The sequence below is a fragment of the Alligator mississippiensis genome, chromosome 8 (assembly GCF_030867095.1).
Source record: "Alligator mississippiensis isolate rAllMis1 chromosome 8, rAllMis1, whole genome shotgun sequence".
NCBI classification, from domain to species: Eukaryota; Metazoa; Chordata; order Crocodylia; family Alligatoridae; genus Alligator; species Alligator mississippiensis.
In genome coordinates, this window is record NC_081831.1 from 49,251,835 (window position 1) to 49,264,632 (window position 12,798).

At 52.9% G+C, this 12,798-nt stretch overlaps 1 long non-coding RNA gene across 1 annotated transcript in view; it reads right to left on the bottom strand.

Moving 5' to 3' along the window:
* The window catches only part of LOC132252221 (uncharacterized), a 31,675-nt gene that overhangs the window by 16,397 nt on the left and 2,480 nt on the right, over positions 1 to 12,798 (bottom strand). The window contains exon 2 of the long non-coding RNA XR_009464119.1: positions 11,253 to 11,444. This is a non-coding gene — a long non-coding RNA (uncharacterized LOC132252221). The remainder of the gene's footprint in view (positions 1 to 11,252; positions 11,445 to 12,798) is intronic.

A 12,798-nucleotide genomic window follows, 5' to 3' on the forward strand; every position in this document is an offset into this window, starting at 1 on the left:
ATATGGATTTTGAGTGTTGGGGTAATGATATGGAATCTGGAGTGTGCTGGGCGTGCAGATGAATAAAAGTTTGGGGTTTTTTTCCTGTGTCTCAGCAGAAGCTGCTGGTCACAAGGCTGAATTATATATTAAAAGTAACCTCAGCAAAAACTGCTAGTCACAAGGCTGGCATATATATTTTAATATATATTAAAAATAACTAACTTGGCTAATGCTTAAGTAAGTGGATTCTTAACAAAAGGATAGAGTGCAAAGTGCATGATGTGTTGGGTAAAAATAGAATGTAGCCCACCAGCGTCAGGAGACAAAGCAGAAATATGGCCTTGGAGATGGTGCTGAAGTCAGCAAGAAAACCAGAAAGAACCAGTGAGAAACCACAGGTGACCAAAAGAAGAGGGGGGTCAAAATCGTACTCGTGTCCTCTTAACAGAGAAGCACGTAAATGAATGAAATGCATAGGCAATACCATGCTAGGGAAGCAAACAGTAAACAGAGGTGGAGCTTGAGATGGGAGCAGAAATGGGTGGAACTGGAGGGACATAGGCAGGGTGAATGTTAATATGTATGAACCAAGGTGTATAAAATGTGAAAAGAACTTATGTTCAATTAGCTTCCTGTCTTGTTTTTTGGGAGCTAGTCCGAAGCTGTCTCCATTCTGAATAAAGCTGTTGCAAGCAATGTGTGCTGGTGTTTGCTCCCTGCTTGCTCTAGCTAATGAGTAACAGAATCCATGAGCAATTGGACCATCATCTCCCTAGTCATTGGGCACTGCATGGAGTCAGGGTCTAACATCTGTTATAAAGTTAAAGGTGGAAAATGTATGTTGACTTTATATCTGGTTTCTATCCAGCTTTAATTTGCAGGTATAACAGGGTCTCTGCCCCTGAGGCTGGAAGCCCCATCAGTTGACCTGGCTTACAGCCACAGGGGTGCATGATGCACAGCTGGGGCTGGCAGTTATGCAGCTCACAGGACTCTCCTCCCACCAGTGCCTCATAGCTGCTAAAATAGAGAGTCCCACAACTGCTGGGATTTTCCCTTCTAGTAGTGCCCTGTAGCTGTGAGATTCTCAGTTACCAGCATCACCCAAAGGCTGCTGGGACCAAGAGTCTGCAGCTGTGAGACTCTCAGTCCAGGAACCTGCAGGGCACTGCCATGGCTGTGAGTCCCATCAGCTATGGGCCTTGCAGCTGCAGGAGCTTTCTAACTGCTGATGCAGGGGGATGGAGATCCTGGGCTCCCCGTGTACAAGCAATAAGACATGATACGATCTGATGTTGGATTCCACAGTCATGTCTCCTGCCATGCACCTGTGGTTTGGCAAGAACCAAAACTGTGTAAATCATGCATCAGATCCTATAACACTTTTTCCTGAATGTCTAGAGGGGTCTTCAGGGTGCAGACAGAAGTGATAATTTTTGCCTGATCTGGCCCCAGAAAATGGTCCACAGTCATGACCAAACAGAAGTGCATGGCTAAAGACTGAGCTAAAAGGATCCAATCCCATGAAAATCTGAACCCTTATTGCATAGGTGTTCAGGTGAACACACTCCAAAATGGAGCACATTCTGTAACTTGTGTCTATGGAGCTCCCAGCCTGTCACTGTTTTCAGAATTGGGGGGAAAGGGTGTGGAGGGAGTTAGGGCTGTAGTTTTTTTTAGCTGGTACTTGAGGGTGGGGTGGGTGGATTAGAGCACACCCCCAAGGTGGTGGGGTCCGATCTACCCAAACCAACCTCCAGCACCAGCTGAAGAACCTCTAAAACAAACTTCCTTTGCTCTGTTTCCCCCTCCCATTCTGAAATTAGCATCCAGGCTGGATAAGGGGAATGGCATTGCCTTGGGAATCAGGCTACAGGCTCACAGCAAGCAGCTGGCATACCCAACTCCCAGTCCTTCTGTCTGCACCCTTAGGGTGCATCCACACATGCAGGCATGTGTGCTTGCTGAAGATCAAATAGAAGTGGCACAAATTTGAGCCAGGGATTTTTGCCTCAGTGCACGTGCCCAAACATGCACTTTGGTGTGGGGCAAGATGTGCCACTTAGGGCAAAATAACCTTGCCCAGATCCTCTGCAGCCAGGGGGAGCTAGAGCTTGGAACCAACACCTGTGCTGGCCCCAGCAGTCTAAAAAGCTGCCCTGGCAAGCAGCTCAGGGCTACTTGCCCTCAACAGCTTCTGAGGGAGGAGCCTCTGGGAGGAAGTTGACCACACCCCTTCCTGTCTCAGGTGGTTGCTGCTGCTACTGCTAGCTTGGTCTCAGGAGCTTCTGGGGAGAAGATGGCCACACCCCTTTTTGCCTCTGGCTACTGCTAGTTACTGTCTTGTTCTCAGAGCTTTTGGGGACAAGTTGGCTACATCCCTTCCTGCCTTGGACTGCTGCTGCCCCTGACCCCCCACCATGGGGGGAGGTCTTCTGCTGCACAGAGCTTCCCCCCCTCAGGGAGGGGACCACCACACTTAACTGCACCCCAGCATAACACCCCAGCACTGCACTCCAGCTTCTGCACCCCTGTTCTGACCTGCTGCCCAGCCCATCTCCAAGCTGTGGTCATGGAACAGCCTGGGGAAGGAGCCTGCACTGCCTGTGGACCTCTCCCCCAAAATCACTGCAAAAACCTAAAGGTTCCTTGCCCACCACAGTTACCTTGGCAGGCCACCCCCCACCTTCACCTCCACTGTCACCTGAAGCACACCCTGAGTGGCTGAACTGGACGGCTCCTACCATTGCTGCTGCTACTGTTATTATCTGTTCTGCTTCTGCCCCCTCTCAGGAGAGAGGGAGATTCCTTGCTGCACCATCTTGCACCACTCAACAACACACCTGCACTGGTTTACTCCCTAATTGACTGATTGCTCTTGCACTCCCCCACAACTACCTCACTGCATCTGATCCTGATTAGTTTTTCTGCCTAATGCTCTAACGCTGATTGACTGGCTGGAGGGCTAAGGGGCTCCTGGACTGATCTTTGACAAATTAAGCCCCTTCCACCACTCCAGCCATCTTTTACATCTGTCTCAGCAGCCTTCCCTGTGTGTTTTTGCCCTTGTGTGGTAAGTCCTGTGGTCCACTCCTTCTGACCTGGTGTTTGTTGCGTGTCTGAGTAAGTCTCCCCACCCCTTGTGTGTGTGTTCCCCCTCCCCCACATTCCCCAAGCATAGCCCTTCCAGTTTGTTTGTTTGTTTTCATGTGGGGCTGTAGTTCAGTGAGCTTCAGCCCCCTTTCCCCCCATTTCCCCCACAACCCAAGCCTGTCCCTATTAGCTTCACCAGCCCCACTGTATATTTTGGTTTCTTCATTGTTTTCTCCTCCCTCATGTGAAGCAATGACAGGGCAGGAACCTTCTGGGGGATAGATGCTCCTACAGAGCTTCCTGCAGCCCCCACTATGGGAGCAGATACCAGCCAAACCCAAGGGGATGCATGCCCCTGCAGTCCCCACCCTAGAGGCAGAGTCCAAACAACCTCCCCCAGGGGTGAAGAGGCCTGAGATCTCTGCTACCATGGCAGGCAAGACACTGGAAGGGAGCCAGCTGGTCCAGGGGGTCTCCCCTGACCATGTCCCTCCTGAAGGGGTTTTCAAGCCCCCTTCCCTACCATCAGGTACCAAGGGAAAGGGCAGTGGGAAGGGATCCTCTTTCACCTCCTAGGGGTGGGAAGGGCAAAGGCCCTGCCTCTAAGTCTAGACCACCAGTGCCTGAAGGGCCAGGTGCGGTACACCAGCCAGCACACCCACTCAACCTGTCCCTGGACCTAGTCCCAGACCCACAAACAGGTGAGAGAGGCAGTGGTCTGCTGGAAAGAGATGGCCTCCACCTCACTTCACTGGGGAGGAGGCTCCTCTCAGTCAGACTAGCTGACCTACTCAACCGGGCTTTAAACTAAGCCCACCGGGGTTTGGGGGGATTATCACCACCTGGGCAACCTTTGTAAATTCAGCAGGCTAAGGCACTTAAGGGAACCTACCCCTAACCTAGCCCTGGAAGATCTGTGGGGAAGGCAAGGGCCCCCTTGAGACCCTTGCCTACCTATACACCAATGGCAGGAGCTTGGGGAATAAACAGGAGGAACTCATCCTCCTTCTAAACAAGAATGACTACAACCTCATAGGGATAATGGAGACCTGGTGGGACTCCACCTATGACTGGGCCACAGGTATAGATGGCTATACCCTGTACAGGTGAGATTTTACAGATACAAGGGGTGGGGGTTTAGCTCTCTGCCAAGGACAGCTACACATCCCTGCAAATTAACATTGGCACCCAGGAAGGATAACTGGAGTCTCTCTGGGTTAAAATACATGGGTAACGTGGCACAGGGGACATGATGGTAGCAGTCTACTACAGACCTCCTAACCAGAAACAAGAGCTGGACCAGGAATTCACCAGGGAACTGCATGAGACTGCATGCTCTCAATGCATGGTTATCATGGGAGACTTTAACTACCTGCACATCTCATGGGAAGAGCATTCAGCCAAATCCGATCAGTTGCAAAGCTTCCTCATGTGCACGGATGAGCTCTACCTGACTCAAGAAATCTATGGGCCAACAAGAGGTAAAGCGTTGCTGGACCTGTTACTGGCCAAAGGGGATGAGATAGTCAGTGACCTAAGAATCAATGGGGAGCTGGGTGATAATGACCATGAGCTGATCACCTTTACTATCCATCACAAAGCTGGCAAGTCAGTCAGCAATACAGAAGTCCTCAACTTCAGGGAAGTTGACTTTGACAAGCTCAGGAGGCTCATTGTCAAGGCCCTAGGGGACTATGACTCCACAGAAAGAGGAGCCCAAGAGGAGTGGTTGCTTCTCAAGGGATCAATCCTGAAAGCACAAGGGATGGCCATCCCATCTCAGAGGAAGGGTAGCAAAAGGGCAAAGCAAATCCCTTGGCTCAGCAGGGAACTGGAGGACCTCCTATGCCTCAAAAGAGAGACTTATAAAGGATGGAAGGCTGGAATTACTACCAAGGAGGAGTACTCAGCACTGGTCCGTAACTGCAGGTAGTGGATCAGGATAGCCAAGGCTGCAATTGAGCTTCACCTGGCTTCACATATCAAGGACAACAAAAAGTTCTTTTTCAGATATGTAGGAAGTCAGGAAAAAGCAAGCATAACATTGGACCCCTGCTGAAACAAATGGGACAGCTGATGACCGACACCCAGGAAAAGGCCAATCTACTTAATGGGTACTTTGTGTCAGTCTTTTATCAGTCCAGTGGGACCACCCTGCCTAGCATGACATGGGATGGCCAGGGTGAGGGTATATTTATACCCAGCATTAGAGTTAATCTAGTAAAGGATCACCTTGAGAGGCTGGATACCTTCAAGTCAGCTGGTCCTGACAGGATACATCCTAGAGTACTCAAGGAGCTGGCAGGTGTAATAGCCCACCCATTGGCAAAAATATTTGAAAACTCATGACACTCAGGTGAAGTACCTGAAGACTGGAAGAAGGCCAATGTGGTACCCATCTTCAAGAAAGGGCAGAAAGTAGATCCCAGGAATTATGGGCCAATCCGCTTGACCTCAATCCCCAGTAAGATTCTGGAGAAAATTATCAGAGACCCTGCTGGATAAGCTGGCTGAGGGCAACATCCTGAGGGATAGCCAGTATGGGTTTGTCATGGGAAAGTCATGCCTAACCGATGTCATCTCCTTCTATGACCAGGTGACATACCACCTGGACAAGGGAGAAGAGATTGATGTCACATATCTGGACTTTAAAAAAGTCTTTGATCCAGTGTCCCATGACTTCCTCATGAAAAATTGGCCAACTGTGGCCTCAGCTACACTACAGTGGCTGGGAAACTGGCTCTGAGGTCAGACCCAGAGAGTAGTGGTCAATGGTAGTGAATCACTATGGTGGTCCAAGACCAGTGGCATCCTCCAGGGCTCTGTCCTTGGACCAGTTCTCTTCAACATCTTTATCAATGATGTGGACATTGATGTTGGAAGCGCGCTGGCTAAGTTCACCGATGACACTAAAATTTGGGGCATAGCATCTACACCTGAGGACAGGCTGGTGATACAGGCTGACTTGGATAAACTTAGTAAGTGGGTGGATACAAACCTGATGATATTCAATACCAATAAATGTAAGGTAGTCCACCTTGGGGGGGGGGGGGGAGTCCCTCAGAATGCTTATAGGCTTGGCTGTGCTATGCTTGCTAGCACCACTGCTGAAAGAGACTTGGGGGTCATGATTGACCACAAGATGAACATGAGCCACCAATGCAATGTTGCAGCTGGTAAAGCTGGTAAAACTCTGGCTTGCATCCATAGATGCTTCTCAAGTAAATCTCTGGATGTAATCTTCATGCTGTACTCAGCCTTGGTCAGGCCACAGCTGGAGTATTGCATCCAGTTCTGGGATCCTTAATTCAAGAAGGATGTTGAGAAGCTTGAGAGAGTCCAGAGGAGAGCCACATACATGATCAGAGGGCAAGAGAGCCTCTCTTCATAAGACCTGTTGAGAGCCATGGGACTCTTCAGCCTGGAACAGTGCAGGCTCGGGGGGACCTGGTGTCTGCCTATAAGTACATAAAGGGTCATAAGGATCATAAGGATCTGAACATCTGTTCACCTGAGTGCCCCAAGGTAAAACAAGGACCAGCGGTCATAAACTCCTCCAAGACCATTTGAGGCTGGACATAAGAAAAAAATTATTTACCATCCGAGCCCCCAAGACCTGGAACAGACTCCCTCCAGAAGTGGTGCAGGCACCTACTCTGGACTCTTTCAAGAAACCTTTGGATGATTATCTTGCTTGTATCCTTTGACCCTAGCTGACTTCCTGGCCCTGGGACAGGGGGCTGGACTTGATGATCTTTGAGGTCCATTCCAGCCCTAATGTCTATGAATCTATTTGAAAAAAACAACAAAAACAAACAAAACAATGCCCCCCCGGGGGGGGGGAACTGCAGCTATGCACAGGCAGCTGTGGGGAGATCTGAAGCTGGGGGGCCTGAACCCTCCACTGACAGCCCTTCCAGCTCAGGTAGTGGGGCTCCCATTCCAGCACTCACCCGCAGGCATGGGGTGAAATGCCAACTTCTGAAGCAGGAGAACCTGCATTTTGAGACCTGGGTGCAGGCCCTGGCTCAGGTAGTGTGGGGGTCCCAAGATTGTAGCAACCTCCCACTTTCATGGCAAGGGGTATTTTCCTTACCTCAGAGGCCACTGCACAAAAGGTGATGGAGAGGGGGGCTCATGGTGGAGGGTGAGTACTCCCCCTTAAGCCTGTAGAAGAGATGAGGACCAGGGTGGTCCTCAACTCCATCCCAGTTTATATCCTGAATTAGTCCCTGCTCCCCCATCTCCAAACCCTGGGGAGAGTTATCTCCCAAGTGGTGGCCCTCTCACTGGGGTGCCAAGACCTCAGCCTCTGCCACATGCACTCATTCCATCATCAGATCATGATCCAGCTGGCAGTGGGAGTGTGGCTGCAGGTCGAGGGCTGCCTCATGATTCCTTTTCAGGGGCCCTAGTGAGGATTTTCTATTCACTGGGTGACCTGTGCTGCTTCTGGTGCCACGCCCCGGGGCAGTTGCATCATGAGGGCCCTATGGGCCAGGCAGGGAAGACATCCACGGGTACCACTGGCAAGAGGGGTGGCCCTACCACCAGCACCCCTCCCCCCTCAGGTGCCCCTCGCCCAACAGCCACAACTACCAGCCCCCAGTGAGCTCAGAGGACCCTGGCCCACAACAAGGTTTGGCAGAGTCCCAGGGAGGGTAGCAGCAACCAAAGGGAGAAAAGGAGCAGGGCCCCCTGCCTCTAGTCATGCCCCCAGTAGCTGCCCCAACACCCTAATCCTCACCTTCTCCTACTGGAGCCTGTCCATCAGAGGACCACCCCATGGCTGAGTGGCTATAGGTCCCCTCTGGGTGCAAAGTCAAGAGGAAGGCTTGAGTACAGCTGGAGGCCTCTGCCATGGAAGACTCCTCCCCCCCTTCCAAGACCACCACATGGAGGGAGGGAGCAGCCCAGGCTCTGGGGTCTTCCTTGGCTGCACCTTATACCCCACCCCCAAGAAAGATCAAATGGGTGATCCCTGTGGAGGAGGTTTTGGGGCTACTGGATAGTCCCAAACAGAAGCACCTCAGTCTGCTGGCCAGGGCCTACCCCCTGAGACCATGGGTGTTGAGGCTCAAAGGAAGGCTCAGCAGTGGAGCCCCCTTCCTGGGGAGAAACAGGGGCCCTGGGGCTCACTCCAATGAGTCCTGAGGAGGGAGGTCCCCTTTCCCAGGACCCTGGGGCAGACACCCAAAGCCACCCTGGTGCCTGATGTGTCTCTTCCTTTCCCCTCCCAGAAAAAAACCTCACTTCTAGCCTGCCCCATGGTCCTGAATCAGAGGGGGTTGGGGTGGGGTCCCCTAATCAACAGGCCAATCTTGTTTGGGACCCTGCACAGATCCCTTAGGGCTCCAGCTCTACCCTACCATCTTGTGAAGGAGCTCCACCCCCAACCTTACCTCCACCCCTGTCCCAAGGGGCTGCAGAGCTCTCCCAATCCCAATGCCCAAGAACCAGCAGGCTCCATGGAGATTTTAACAGTGTCCTCGCTACTGGCAGGGGAAAGCAAGGGGCACAAAAGCTGCAATGCCTGGATCTATAGGTGGGCCCGCAGTTTCATAGATGCCCTCTCTACTTATGGGAGGGCGCTGTGCAAGCCATTGGGCACCATACCAGGCATTGAGATGCACGAGGCCCCTGCTGAATCATCCACTCTAAACTCTCACAGCTCTGAGGTCATTTAAGATCATGACCCTCAATGTCCACAGCTGCAGGAAGGTCTCTGGAGGTGCCGGCTGTGCTCCTTCCTTCAGGTGGGGGAGTACCCCATGATACTCTTGCAGGAGACCCTGATGACTCTGGCCAATGAACATAATTGGCAGCTGAAGTGGGGAGGCAGGGTATTTTTTAGTCACCTCTCAGCCACCTCTTGTGGGGTGGCCACCCTGTTCTCCCCAGGCCTGCAGCTGGAGGTTCTCCAGGATATTGAGGTGGTACTGGGCTGCCTGCTGCACCTCTGGCCACTTTCATCAGCACCCTCAACCTTTGTGAGTGCTTGGTCCTTGGTGCAGACTTTAACATCACCCTAGATGCATGAGACTGCTCAGGCAGGGAGCAGAACCAGGCTGCTGTGGGCATCCTTGGGGAGATCCTGATGGACTACTCCCTAGTGGATATCTGGCATACCTGTTATCCTACCGACCCCCCTGCATTCACCTATGTGAGGGTAGGGGAAGAGCAGGCATGCCACTCCTGGTTGGACTGGGTTTATATCTCTCTGCCGCACTTTGCCAGGGCCCACTTCTCTGGCATCCGGATGACCCCCTTCAGCAATCAACACCTTGCCTGGACCCAGGCCATGCTAGGGCTTGGATGTTCAGCATCAGTCTACTGGCATTTCAATGCCAGTCTGCTGGAGAATGTGGGCTTCAGGGAGGCCTTCTAGGAGTTCTGGCAAGCCTGGCAGGAGCAACTGGCAGCTTTCCCCTCAACTCAGAGATGATGGGATGTGGGAAAGGTGCACATCAAGCTTTTTTGTCACAGCTACACTCAGGGACACTTCCAGTAAAGGGAGGTGGCCCAGGAGCAGCTTGAGCAGCCTGTACCTGGTTCAGGACCTCCTGGAGCTAGCACACCAGGAGGATCTGTCTTTGGCCCTCCTATCCCTGAACCAGGAGAAGATGTTTGACAGAGTGGATCACAGGTACCTCATAGGAATGCTGCAGGCCTTTGTCTTTGAGCCCTGCTTCATGCAGGCTCTCCAGATGTTGTAAGCCTGTGCAGAGTGCTTGGTCAAGCTCAAATGGACCTTGACAGAGCCCATCCCATTCAGGAGAGGGGTGCATCAAGACTGCCCACTGTCAGGCCAGCTGTAGTCTTTGGCCCTGGAGCCCTTCCTGCAGAGGTGAGTGGCAGGGTTGATGCTCCAGGAGCCAGTGGTGTGGCTGGTCCTGTCAGTGTATGCTGACAATGTACTGGTCCAGGACTCAGGTGACCTGGCACAGGTGGAGGCCTGCCAGGCTTTGTACTCAGTGGCCTTCTCTGCCTGGGTCAACTGGGTCAAGAGCTTTGGCCTGGCGGTGCATGACGGATGGCAGGTGGGGTCACTCCCACCTCTGCTTCATGGGATCCACTGGAGCACAGGTTCATTGCTCTACTTGGGGAGGGTTTACCTGTCCCCCAGAGACACCTCCCTGCCAGAGAACAGGCACCAGATGGAGGCAAGGGTGGTAGAGCACCTCCTGGGTGGCATAGGCAGGGCTCCTGATGTGTCTCTCCCTGTGTGGGGGAGTGCTGGTGCTGATCCAGCTGGTCCTGTCCATGGTCTGGCACCACTTACATGCCCTGCCTGTGCCCCCTGAGGTCCTGGCAGGGCTCCAGAGATGGGTGCTGGAGTTTTTCTGGCCAGGACAGCACTGGTTCAATGCAGAGGTCCTGAGCCTGCCCCTGCAGGAGGGAAGCCAGGGCCTGGTTTGCCTCTGCAGCCAGGTCCTGATGTTCCACCTTCAGGCCCTGCAGTGACTACTGTATGGTGTCAGTAGCCACATGGCATGGGGCCACCTGGGCGTGCACCTTCCTCTGCCACTTCCAGGAAGTCTAATATGACTGGCAGCTGCTCGGCCTGTGGGGCTTCTCCCTGCAGGACCTGTGAGGGCTGCCAGAGTTTTACCAAGATGTCCTCTAGGCCTGGAGGCTGGTCTCCACCTTCAGGTCCCCTGCAACACTGTGGCATACACAGTCAGAGGCACTGTGGCATGCACACCTGCACAGTCAGATGGATTGAAAATTGGCAGAAGGGTCGTAGTCAGAGGGCAGTGGTGGATGGGTCTTTTTTAACCTGGAGGGAAGTGGGCAGTGGAGTCCCCCAGGGCTTGGTCCTTGGGCCTGCACTGTTCAATTTCTTTATTGGAGACTTGGATGATGGGGTAAAAAGCAGCCTGTTTAAATTTGCTGATAATACCAAGATTTGGGATGAGGTGGCACACTGGTAGGGAGGGACAGATTACAGCTGGACATGGACAGGTTACATGGTAGGATAATGAAAATAGGATGGGTTTCAATACTGACAAGTGCAGGGTGCTGCACTTGGGCAGTGGAAACCAGCAGCACACTTATAAGCTGGGAAACTCCCTTCTCAAGAGCACGGTGGCAGAAAGAGATTTTGGAGTCATTATTGACTTCAAGATAAACATGGGCCAACAATGCAAGGTCACAGTCAATAGGGCTAACCTTACCTTGTCATGCATCCACAGATACATCTCAAGCAGGGCCAAGGAGGTGATCCTCCCCCTCTATGCGACACTGGTCAGGCCACAGCTGGAGTACTGTGTTCAGTTCTGGGCACTGCACTTCAGGAGGGATGTGGACAGCATTGAAAGGGTCCAGAGGAGGGCCACCCGCATGATCCAGGGACAGCAGGGCAGACCCTACGAAGAGAGGTTACAGGACCTTAACCTGTTCAGCCTTCGCAAGAGAAGGCTGAGGGGGGGACCTGGTGGCCGTCTATAAACTCACCAGGGGGGACCAGCAGGGTTTGGGAGAGACCCTGTTCCCCCTAGCATCCCCTGGGGTAACAAGGAATAATGGCCACAAATTGTTAGAGAGTAGGTTTAGACTAGACATCCGAAGGCACTACTTCACAGTCAGGGTGGCTAGGATCTGGAACCAACTTCCAAGGCAAGAGGTGATGACTCCTACCCTGGGGGTCTTTAAGAGGAGGCTTGATGTCTACCTGGCTGGGGTCATTTGAGCCCAGTTTTCTCTCCTTCCCAGGGCAGGGGGTCACACTTGATGATCTACAAGGTCCCTTCTGACCCTTCTTCTATGAATCTATGAACACTTGCCTAGGGCACCAACCTGCTTGTCGAGCCCCTCATCTGGAACCCCCAGCTGGAGGTGCTGACAGCATGGTGCCCCAGTTGTGACAGAGGTTGATCCTGGCTGGTGTTACCTGTATCGGAGACCTCCTGGACTATGATAGGCAGGAGTGGGTGGACCCTGCTGTGCTGGCCTACCCATGACATGTGCGATTTGCCGTATGGTCCAGGAGGTGAAATCTGCCCTTCCTCCCGATGCCCTTGCCCTTGTCAACCATGCCCTGCATGATGGTGGTCCCCCTCCACCCCCATGTCCTCCAGCCCACCAGAGTTTATTATGGGGCCAGTGCCTTGCCCGACCTTGTTGTGCTCCCCGCTCCACCACCTGAGCTGGATGAAGGACATCAGACCAGTCTGCTTTTCCACCACCTATCACTGCCACCTCTACACACTTGTGTGCCACATGATCCATCATGACACCCTCACGTCCCACCCAGACACCAAGTGGCGGGACCTGCTGGGCAAGGGCATGGCTGGGGCACCCCAGTGGCTGAGTCTGTATTCCACCCTCATCCCATGATCCACTAGAGACCTCATCTGGCAGCTCCTTCATGGAGCCGTCCTCATGGGCATGTATGTAGCAAGCTTCATGGACACCCTGGTCTCCTACCCCTTCTACAGGCAGATGGAGACCCTGGCACACATGACCCTTGAGTGCTCCAGGATGCAGCCCCTCCACCTCCTCCTTCACCTCCAGAACCTCCTCCTGAGGTTCTGGTTGAATTTCAGCCCACACCTTTTTGTTTTTGGTCACCCCATCCATAGCCCCACCAACTCCCAGGACCTCCTGTTCAACTTCCTCCTGGCCCTGGCCAAGTGGGCCCTGTACTTGACCAGGAAGGAGGATTTGGCCAGGAATGTGCCCAGAGACTGTGGGGCCATTTTTCTCTCGCTTGTCCAAACA